Source organism: Neovison vison, chromosome 11 (assembly GCF_020171115.1).
Source record: "Neovison vison isolate M4711 chromosome 11, ASM_NN_V1, whole genome shotgun sequence".
Classification (NCBI taxonomy): domain Eukaryota; kingdom Metazoa; phylum Chordata; class Mammalia; order Carnivora; family Mustelidae; genus Neogale; species Neogale vison.
In genome coordinates this window covers 22,358,210-22,369,890 of record NC_058101.1, presented here as the reverse complement: position 1 = coordinate 22,369,890, position 11,681 = coordinate 22,358,210, and the positions used below count along the sequence as shown (strand labels likewise).

General features: G+C 37.2%; 1 non-coding gene across 1 annotated transcript; it reads right to left on the bottom strand.

The window, feature by feature from the left end:
• Positions 1-10,371: 10,371 nt before the first annotated feature.
• LOC122890722 lies at positions 10,372-10,474 on the bottom strand. The gene has a single exon (XR_006381159.1). It is a non-coding gene; the product is annotated as a U6 spliceosomal RNA (small nuclear RNA).
• Between the last annotated feature and the right edge of the window lie 1,207 nt (positions 10,475-11,681).

Genomic DNA, 11,681 nt, shown 5'->3' with positions numbered 1-11,681 from the left:
AAAAATGGGGAATAGCTGTAAATCCCAGAAAAATAGTGTATGGGTAAAACTGCAAATATTTATGCAGTAGTTTTGGTTCCAAACATCCCCATTTCTCAAGGCATTTGAATATTTTTGGTTTACAAAATACTTCCACTTGTTTTTTTAATGTTAGAAGTGTCTACATTTTTATAACTCCTACTAAGGTATCTTATGTTCATTACTGTCTCCATAAAAACTAGTGATTTGGTGGCAGTGGTACGCTTTATGAGCTGTCGTGGGATATGCTACATATTATGTTAAGGCGAGAAGGGAGAAGATGACAAACAAATCATAAAGTTGTTCGTTCTCCTAGACAATTTTACATCTGTTTTCCTCATTTTTTAACATTTTAAATGATCTATATGTTTGGCGAAGTAAGATGTTTGTGTTGCCTTTTCATGCTTGGTGCAATTAAGGACCGTGTTCTTATCAAAACATACATTTCACGCAGTTGTGTGTGTTTTAACCAAACAATGAAGAGGAGATTTGGATGCTTATTTTGGTTATGCCATTAACAAAGTCAGTCATTTCTGAGTCTCTTCGTCTGTTGCAAAGGGATAATAATAGCAAGTCCTGCAGGTCCAGGTATAATACCGACTCCAAGATACAGGAGAATGGCATAAAGTTTTTTGTACTTATCAAATTGCCCATGTGGTATTTGAGTTACTGCTGGAGTACAATCCTCATTATAAATTGAAACATTGATATTTTAGTTTGTCAGTTCATTTATGGACATTTGTTTAGTGCAGCGTAATCCCACTTGGACCTGACTGCTTTTGGGCTAATTTGGGACAAAGATAAAGGTACATTGTATGTAAAGCTGACTCGAAAGGCTTAGATTTACTTGTGTATTTTGAACTTTTGCACATAAATGATTACCATAATAAAAATTAAAAGAAAAAATGATACATTGGGATAAAACATTTATACTGAATGTGATGACTAATTGATTAATGGCCTCAGTGTATAAAGGGGTCTTAAAGATTGATAAGAAAAACTTGAACCACAATAGAGAAAAGAACAAAGGACATGAATAGGCAATTCATAAAAGAAGAAAATTAATGGACAATAAGAATAAAAAAGTCAAATTTCGTTAGTAATCAAAGAAATATGAGCTAAAGTCAAACACCATTCCTCTTGATCGAATTGCCAAAGATCTAAAAAGGTAATGTTTGATTCCTATTTACTCAATACAAATGGCTGCCCTTGCACCCTTAGATTTTGGTATGCACCATTGTACACACTGTCATTTCCTTCCTGGAAAATGCAACAATGGGGATTGAATCCAAGCTCTGGATTCTGGCACTCCAGGTTAGATTCTCAGTACTACTACTTAGGTCTGACTTTGAAGAGGCTGCCAGTTTCTTAAGCCTTCTGAGCTGTACAATGTGGATAATGCCTCATTTGCAAAGTTTTTGTGAAGGGGCAGTTAGTAATGCTTCTAGAAGAAAGTAGTGCTTAATCAATGGTGGCTATTCTAGACTATTTTAGACTATTTTCTATAGCTTTAAAGACAAAATTTCAAAATTTGTGTTTTGTAATATAAAAGATTTGACCCTTCAGAATATGTGTTAGATGCAAGTAATTGGGCAGGAACTGTCTGAACAGTAAATTTCAGGCTGCTAGAGTTAGGGAACTGCAATTGATGAAGCTACTGTATTTAAAATGTGAACACTGAACAACTGAGGACAGAGAGACAGAGAAAGGTTCTGATAATGAATAGCAGGTTCTGTGTATGGTTGTGGAAGAGCTTTGGAGCACAGAACAAGAAGACAGGCAAGACCAAGTCAGGAAAGCAACTGGCAACTTATGCTGGGAAGAGGTTTCTCTAATTGTACAGTGAGGAGCAATTGGAATGAACAATTATCAAGACATTTATAGTTTATTCTGTGTATGTATAGACTTCATATCTACCAGTTTCATATCTATTCTGCCTGGGAAATAACAAGGCTTTAGGTCTCCCGCATCCAAAATGCATCTTTTCCCTTATTTGGGGGAATTTTTGCAGAATGTCCGTCAGTTGACTGAAGTCACTAGCTAGCGTTAACTTCTGTCCATCAGCTTCCTCTTCATGCTGGCTCCTACCTGTTTACACCAGCTGCCGGCAGACTCTGGAGAGGTACTTCTTGTGGCTCTGACATCACGAGAATCCAGTATCCACACAGTGGGTGATGTCTTCGGGGCACCGGAATTAAGCTGGCTCCCGGCAGAAGCTGAGCAAAGGACCTCCTCATCTCAGCCATTCTCATCTAGGTCCTTGAAGTTGATCTACTCGTGCCCAGGGAACAAGTGGACCTGTCCAGGAGACTACAGTGGACAATGCCCAGCTCTGGTCAAAATATTTTCCTTTATGGTTTTTTCACTCCGTCAAAAAGTCCCCTCTCTTCCCCCAAGTGTAACCATTTCCCTCTCCCCTTCTCATCCCAAAGTGGTCCTACAGGAGATCAGCGATATTGCCTGTGCATGGGAGTGTGGTCTACAGCTCAGAGGCTTACCTAGCTAGTTCTAAGCCTACTTAAGTCTTAAAAGGGTCTTCATTCATTTCACGGTGTAAAGGGCAGCCATCCTCAGTGTCTGTCTTTACAAAGTTTTCAGGAAAAGAATCTGCATCCTGATGGAACCAACTGAGTAAATTTGAAATTAAAAGGAACATTCTGCTTCCTGGAGCTGGCTAAGAAGTGTGGTAGGTCCTTACCCCTTCCATCAGGGCCTGAGCAAAGCTTGTTTTGGTCTGGGTGTGCCTCACTTTCTCTATGCTTCTGAATAGGTTATGCTTTCTGATGCTCCATTTTATCAGCTTACAATTTTCCTCGGATAACAGCAAGCAATTTCTCATTTCCTTCCTCCTTTGATGTATGATCTTTCAAATATTCATAGATGTTTTCCCTGCCTTTTTGTTGTGAACTAGGGTATTTATCTCTAGTCCTTCAGTCATATCAGTTTTGCTATTCTGAGTTCTTACCCAAATGTAATGTTACCCAGACTCTAGAAACCTTCAGTTGCTAAAGTCTGGTTTGCAGAGTGGAATAAGAAAGCAAAAGATTTTGGGCAAATGGCCTTGGGCCTTGTAGCCATAAACAAGGATGATATATTCCTGCCTGGACCGGACGCTGTGTCGCTTCTCTGAGGTGGAACCTCAGCTCAGGTTATACTGTCCAGTCTTTTTGTTTTTTTCTTGGGTGGAATGAAAACATTAAATTTAGGAAGCCCTGTGTTCTCTTCTGAGTAGAATGGGGTTCACGTGCAGGTGTCACAGGACTGAGAGAACGGAGATGTAAGGAGCCAGCTCCATAACCTTGGGTAAGTGACTTAAGGTCTCCAAGCTCAGTTCTCTTAACTGTAGAAAGCTGATAGTTTTGAAGATAACGGAAATGTTTGAACAAGGTTCTGACCACTGGGAGCATATAGTAGGCTCAAAATAACAAAGAAAGATTGCTGCTATTCATCTTGGAACTAGAGAGACTTAGTATTATATTCTACCTCTGCTACTCTCTAGCCATGTGACCTTCTGTCAATGGTCAGCAAGTTTTCTGTAAAAGTCTGGAGAGTAAATATTTTATAATTTATGTGCCACATCATCTCTGTTGCAATTATTTGACTCTGCCATTGTAGTGAAAGCAGCTGTAGTCTATATAGAAACAAATGGACATCATTGTGTTCTGATAAAACTTTACTTGTACACTTGAAATTTGAATAGCATCATGTCACAAACTGTTATTCTTCTTTTGACTTTTTTTAATCATTTAAAAATATAAAAAAGCATTTTTAACTTGAAGTTCACACAAAAAGAGGTGGTTGTGAGTGGATTTGGCCTGTGGGCCATAATTTGCTGTTCCTTACCTTAGGTCCATACTACATTTCTATAACTTTTAGTTTCTTTTTGCATAAATTGTGCTGATGTGTATTTCAAAGAGGTAAAGTGCTTGACATATAATGGGTGTTCAATAAATTGTAGTTGTTATAATAATAACATTAATAGTAATATTAATAACCTTAGAAAGTATGGGCTCATATGCTATTATGGTCTATATTTCTCATTTAATATGGTTACAGTTAAGGAAAAAGACTTCATTTGGTTGCTCTCTCCACTTCCCTTATTTTGTTCATTTGTTTTAGTAAGAAAGTATTGTTATCCAGCAGAATCCTAATAGCCAAAGAGTTTCTTTCAGTAAAGTAATGTGACTTTCTTTAAAGATTAGTCAGTTCCAGTTCACCCTAGGGTATTTTCAAAGGAAAAAAAAACACATGTTTTTATTTGTGTGGAAATGGAAGTAAAATGTCTTGTTGAATATTTATTTCCACTGATCAACTCAGATAAATTTTTTTTTTTTTAAAGATTTTATTTATTTATTTGACAGAGAGAGATCACAAGTAGGCATAGAGGCAGGCAGAGAGAGAGAGGAGGAAGCAGGCTCCCTGCTGAGCAGAGAGCCCGATGTGGGACTCGATCCCAGGACCCTGAGATCATGACCCGAGCTGAAGGCAGTGGCTTAACCCACTGAGCCACCCAGGCGCCCAAATTGTTTTCTTTTAAAAAAAATTTAGTTTCAGTGTCATTAACATACAGTGTTATATTCATTGCAGTTGCACCATGGAGTGATTCAGCAATTCCACATATTACTCAGCGCTCATCAAGATAAGAGTACTCTTAATCCCCATCACCTGTTTCACCCTTCCTCACACCCCCAGGTCCCCTCTGGTGACCATCCATTTGTTCTCTATGGTTAAGAGTCTGTGTTTTTAGTTTGTCTTTCTCTCTCTTTTTTCCCTTGTTTGTTTTGTTTCTTAAACTCCACATAGGAGTTAAATCTTATGGTATTTGTCTTTCTGACCAGCTTACTTCACTTAGCTATATTCTATAGCTCTATCTCTGTTGTTGCAAATAGCAAATTTGCATTCTCTTATACAGCTGAATAATATTCCATCACACACACGTGCACATATGCACACACACACACAGACACCTTACTTCTTCTTTATCCATTTATTTATCGATGGACACTTAGGTTACTTCTATAAATTGCTATTGTAAACAATGCTGCAATAAACATAGGGGTGCACATGTCTCCTCAAATTAGTGCTTTTGTATTTTGGGAGTAAATGCCCAACCGGGAAACTACTGGATCATAGGGTAGTTCTGTTTTCAATTTTTTGAGGAACCTCCATACCATCTTCCACAGTGGATGCACCAGTTTGCGTTCCCACCAACAGTGCATGAGGATTCCTTTTTCTCTACCTCCTCACCAAAACTTGTTTTTTTCTTCTTTTTTTAAATTTTAGGCATTCTGACAGGTATGAAGTGATATCTCATTGTGATTCTGATTTGCATTTCCCTGATGATGAGTGATATTGAGCATCTTTTCATGTATCTGTGGACCATCTGTATGTCTTCTTTGGAGAAATGTGTGTTCATGCCTTCTACCTATCTTCTAATTGGATTATTTGTTTCTTGGGTATTGAATTGTGTAAATTCTTTATATATTTTGGATACCAACTCTTTTTCAGATGTGTCATTTGTAAATATCTTCTCCCAGTCACTAAGATGTCTTTTAGTTTTCTCGGTTGATTTCCTTTGCTGTGCAGATGATTTCCATTTTGATGCAGTCCCAAGAGTTTATTTTTCCTTTTGTTTCCCTTGCCTTAGGGGACCTGTCTAGAAACATGTTGTTATGGCTCAGGTCAGAGAAATTACTGCCTGTGCTCTCTTCTAGGATTTTTATGGTTTCAGGTCTCACATGTAGGTCCTTAATGCATTTTGAGTTTATTTTTGTGTATGCTGGAAGAAAGCGGTCCCATTCCATTGTTTTGCATGTAGCTGCCCAGTGTTCCCAACACCATTTGTTAAGGAGACTGTCTTTTCCCCACTGCATGTTCTTTCTTCCTTTGTCAAAGATTAATTGACCATATAATTGTGGGTTTATTTCTGGGCTTTCTGTCTGGTTCCACCGATCTATGTGATCTATGTGCCAGTACCATTTTGCTTTGATTATTACAGCTTTGTAGTATAATTTGAAATCTGGAATTGGGATGCCTTCAGTTTTGTTTTTCTTTTTTAAGGTGGTTTTGGCTATTCGGGGTCTTTTGTGATTCTGTATAAATTTTAGGATTGTTTGTTCTTGTTCTGTGAATAATGCTGTTGGCATTTTGATAGGGATGGCATTAGATGTGTACATTGCTTTGGGTGGTAGTTTAGATGTTTTAACAATACTTGTTCTTCATCCAGGAGCATGGAATATATTTCCATTTCTTTGTATCATCTTCAGTTTCTTTCATCAGTGCTTTACAGTATTCAGAGTATAGGACTTTCACCTCTTTGGTAAGTTTATTCCTAGGTATTTTATTATTTTTGGTGCTATTGTTAAGTGAGATGGTTTTCTTCATTGCTCTTTCTTTTGCTTCATTTTAGTGTATTGGAATGCATCAGATTTCTGGACATGGATTTTTGTACCTCATGACCTTAATGAATTCATTTATCAGTTGTAGTAGTTTTTTAGTAGAGTCCTTGGGGTTTTCTATATAAACTATCATGTTATCTGAAAATAGTGAAAATTTTACTTCTTTCTTACCAGTTTGGATGCTTTTACTCCTTTCTGTTGTCTGATTGCTGTGGCTGGAACTTCCAATACTGTCTTGAATAAAAGTGGTGAGAGTAGACATCCTTGTCTTATTCCTGACCTTATGGGAAAAGCTTTCAGTCTTTCACCATTGAGTATGATGTGAACTGTGTGTTTTTTGTATATAGCCTTTTTGGTGTTTAGGTATGTTGCCTCTAAACCCATTTTGTTGATGGTTTTTATCATGAATGGATATTATACTTTGTCAAATGCTTTTCTGCATCTTTTGAAATGATCATATGGTTCTTATCTTTTCTCTTATTGAGATGATGTATCACATTGATTGATTTGCTAATATTGAACCACCATTCCATCCCAGGAATAAATCCCACCTGATCTTGGTGAATGATTTTTATTAATGCATTGTTGGACTCAGAGTTTTTTTTAAAAGATTTTATTTATTTATTTGGCAGACAGAGATCACAGAGATCTCTGTGGCAGAGAAGCAGGCAGAGAGAGAGGAGGAAACAGGCTCCCCGCAAAGCAGAGAGCCCAATGTGGAGCTTGATTCCAGGACCCTGCGATCATGACCTGAGCCGAAGGCAGAGGCTTTAACCCACTGAGCCACCCAGGCGCCTCTCAGAGTGCTAATATATGTTGAGGACTTTTGCATCTATGTTCATTGGAGATACTGTCCTATAGTTCCCATTTTTTGTTCTATCTATCTGGTTTTGAAATCAGGGTAATCTTGGCCTCTCAAATGAATCAGAAAGTTTTCTTTCTTCTTCTATTTTTTGAAAAAAGTTTGAGAAGAATAGGTATTAACTCTTCTGTAAATATTTGGTAGAATTCACCTGTGAAGCTGTGTCATCCTGGACTTTTGTTTGTTGAGAGTTGATTTGATTTTGTTGCTGGTAATTGGTCTGTTCAAATTTTCTATTTCTTCCTGCTTTAGTTTTAGTAAGTTATATGTTGCTAGAAATTTATCTGTTTCTTCCACATAGTTCAGTTTCTTGGCATATACTTTTTCGTAATGTTCTCTTAGAATCCTTTTTATTTCTCAAGTGTCGTTTGCTATTTCTCCTCTTTTGTTTCTGATTTTGTTTATTTGAGTCCTCTCTCTTTTCTGGATGAGTTGGGCTAGAGGTTTATTGGTTTTGTTGATCTCTTCAAAGAACCAGCTCCTGGTTTGATTATTCTATTGCTTTTTAAAAAAATTTTTGTTATCATTTATTTCTACTTTAATCTTTAGGATTTCTTTCTTCCTGCTGGATTTGAGTTTTGTTTGTTCTACTTTTCCTAGCTTCTTCAGGTGTAAGGTTAAGTTATTTATTTGAGATTTTTCTTGCTTCTTGGAGTGGTAGGTCTGTATTGCTATGAACTTCCCTCTTAGAACCAATTTTGCTGCATGTAAAAGGTTTTTGGATCATCGTGTTTTCATTTTGATTTGTTTCCATGTACTTTTTGCTTTCCTCTTTGATTTCTTGATGGGCTAATTAATTGTTTAGTAGCATGTTGTTTAATCTCCATATACTTGTGCTCTTTTCAGATTTTTTTCTTATGGTCGGTTTCTAGTTTTGTTGTGTTGTGATCGGAGAAGATGCATGGTATACCTCTGATCTTTTTGAAATTGTTGAGACTTGTTTTGTTAACTAATCTATGACCTATTCTGGAGACTATTCCACATGCCCTTAAAAAGAATGTGCATTCTGCTGTTTTCGAATGGAATGTTCTGAAAGTCTGTTCAATCCATCTGGTCCAGTGTGTCATTCAAAGCTACTATGTCCTTGTTAATTAGATGATCTGGCCACTGATGTATGTCAGGTGTTAAAGTCCCCTACTACTATGGTATTACTATCGATTAGTTCCTTAATGTTTGTTATTAGTTGCTATTTGTATTTGGGTGCTCCCATGTTGGGTGCATAAATATTTACAATTGTTATGTCTTCTTCTTGGATTGTCCCCTTAGGGGTTATATAGTGTCTTTGTTTGTCTCTTGGTACAAACTTCATTTCACTGTTTTAAAGTTGACTTTGTCTGATAGAAGTTTTTCTACTCCATCTTTCTTCTCACATCTCTTTGCATGACAAATATTCCTCCATCCTGTCGCTTTCAATCTGCATGTGTCTTTAGGGCTGAAGTGAGTCCCTTGTAGGCAGCCTATAAATGGGTCTTGTTTTTTATCCATTCCAATACCTTCTGTCTTCTGATGGGAGCATTTAGTCCATTTACATTCAAGCAGTTATGGATGGGTATGGATTTATTGCCATTTTGTTATTTGTTTCGTGTTTGGTTTTATAGTACCTCTTTGTTCCTTTCTTCCCTTGCTCTACTCACTTGGCTTTCTTTAGTGATATACTTGGATTCCTTTCTCTTTCATTTTTGCAAACTTATTTCTGGTGCTTGATTGGTGGTAACCATTAAATCTGTATGTAACATCTTCTGCCTATAGCAGTCTATCTGAAGTTGGTTGCTTAAGTTTGAACTCATTTTTGACTCCTCTACTTGTTTTAGGTATATGCTGTCATACTTTACTTCCCTTTGCTTAGTGAGTCCCTTAAGTCAGATTTACTGATATTATTACTGCTTCTGAGTTTTCTACTTTTGTTACTCTTACTTATGGTCTTTTCTTTCCATTCACAGAATCCTCTTCAACATTTCTTGTAGTGCTGGTTTAATGGCCACGAACTCCTTTCACTTTTGTTTGTCTGGGAAACTCTATATCCCCTTGTATTCTGAATGTTGGCTTTGCTGGATAGAGTACTCTGGTCACAGATTTTTCCTTTTTGTCACTTTTTTGTTTGTTTGTTTGTTTTTTAAAAGATTTATTTGTTTTTAGAGAGAATGCAGGTGAGTGGGTGGAGGGGCAGAGGGAGAGGGAAGAGAATCTCCAACAGACTTCCCGCTGAGTGTGAATCCTGATGCAGGCTTGATTCCACAACTCTGAGATCATGACCTGAGCTGAAACCAAGAGTCAGATTCTCAACTTACTGAACCATCCAGGACACTTATGCTCTTTGAGTATATCATGCCACTCCTTTCTGGCCTTTGAAGTTTCTGTTGAAAAATCTGCTGATAGGCTTATGGGTTTCTTCTTGTATATAACTGTTCCCCCCCCTTCCTGTTTCTTTTAGAATTCATTGTTTATCACTGCTTTTTGCCATTTTAATTACTTTGTGTCTTGTTGTGGACCTCCTTAGGTTGATTTTATTGAGGGATCTCTGTGCCTCCTAGAACTGAATTTATGTTGCCTTCCCAAAATTCGAGAAGTTTTAGCCTTTATTTCTTCAAATAAATGTTCTGCCCCCCTTTGCTCTCTCTTCTTTTGGGATTCCTATAATGTGAATGTTATTACACTTGTTGGAGTCCCTGAGTCCCCTATGTCTGTTCTCATTTTGTAAATGTTTCCCTTCATCTACTTAGCTTGGTTACTTTCCATTACTCTGTCTTCCAGGCCATTGATTTGTTCTTCTGCTTCTTCTAACCTGCTCTTTAATCCATCTAGTATTTTAATTTCAATTATTATATTCTTCATCTCTGATTGGTTCTTCTTTTTATCTCCTTGTTAAGGGTCTCACTGATGTCTTCCATTCTTTTCTCAAGTCCAGTGAGTATGTTTATGGTGATTACTTTAAATTCTCCATTAGGCATATTGCCTTTATCTGTTTCATTAGGTGTCTTGCCATGATTTGTCCTGTTTCTTTAATTTTTGACATATTTCTTTGTTTCCTCATTTTGTCTGTCTCTCTGCATCTGTTTTTGTGTGTTAGCAAAGAGAGCTACATCACTTGCTTTTAAAAATATGGAACACTTCATGTACTTATGTGTCATCCTTGGGCAGAGGCCCTGCTGATCTTTTCTATATAGTTCCAGTTTTCTGATATACGTGATGCCAAAGTGAGTACTTTAGTTCCTTCCTTGATAAGTTGCCTTATCAAATGGGTAGTTGAATGAATTCCAATTTTATAAGCTCCCCATTCATTGTATAATAAATAATTTCTCTGTTCTTTTTCCTGGGTTCTTATGAGGGAGCTTCTAAATCTTTAGAATTTTCCTAAGGACAGGAGTATCTTTGTTATTCACTGTGAGATCCTAGGATTACCTCTGAGTTTATGCTAATTCCTGATGGAACCCTAGATGTCAACAGGGGGACTGGCCAAGTTGGAAAAACAACTGTGTGATTAGACGTTAAGGCTTTGATTCAGGTGATATCAATGCCCTCCTGACCTTTGGGGAAAGGAGAAGGGCTGGTGATTGAGGTCTGTCATGTGGTCAATGATTATCACACGAAAGTTTAGTTGAGCCCTGGCTGGTAATCAGACATTGATGTGCTGGAAAGATCACATGTCTTAAGACATAGATGCTTTGTGTTTGTGACCCTCTTAGATTTTGATCTCTTCATTTTGGTGTTCCTGCCTTATGTTCTTTTAATACAACTTTAATCATAAGTTTAGAACTCTCCTGAGTTCTGTGGATTATTCTAGTGGACTTATATGTAGCTCTAAGTAATTTATAGAACAGCACTTATTTTCACAGTTGACTTGATTCCTTGTGTACATATTTCCCTTGACCAGACTCTAGAGGGGAAGAGGGTCAGCATGGGATTTAGGCAGGAAAGTTGTCTCCTTTGATTCAGAGCTCTACAAATATGACTTCTGAGTTTTAGTGTAATGTTTCAGACTAAGGATTTATTTTATTATCCCATATTACAAATGATGAGGGTGAGGCTCAAGATATTGGAGAAAAACTTATCCTAGTTAAAATTCAAGGCTCTTCCTGTGTATCAGAATGATGACCTAAAACTTCCAATTGTATGAACTATTACATTACTGCTTACTACCTCTATATTGTCTTTCTTAACTCATAATAATAATAATAAAATGATGAATATATGTATTATTTACTATATGCTAAGAATGTTCTAAGTTAGTGTGTATAAAAGTGTATGTATGCGTGTCTTGATGTGTTTGGGCTGCTATAACAAAATGCGAGACTGTGTGGCTTATAGATAACAAAAACTTACTTTCCACTGTTCTGGAAGCTGGAAAGTCCAAGATCAAGGCACAGGAAGATTCTGTCTGGTGAGGGCCCACTTTTATCAAGGGA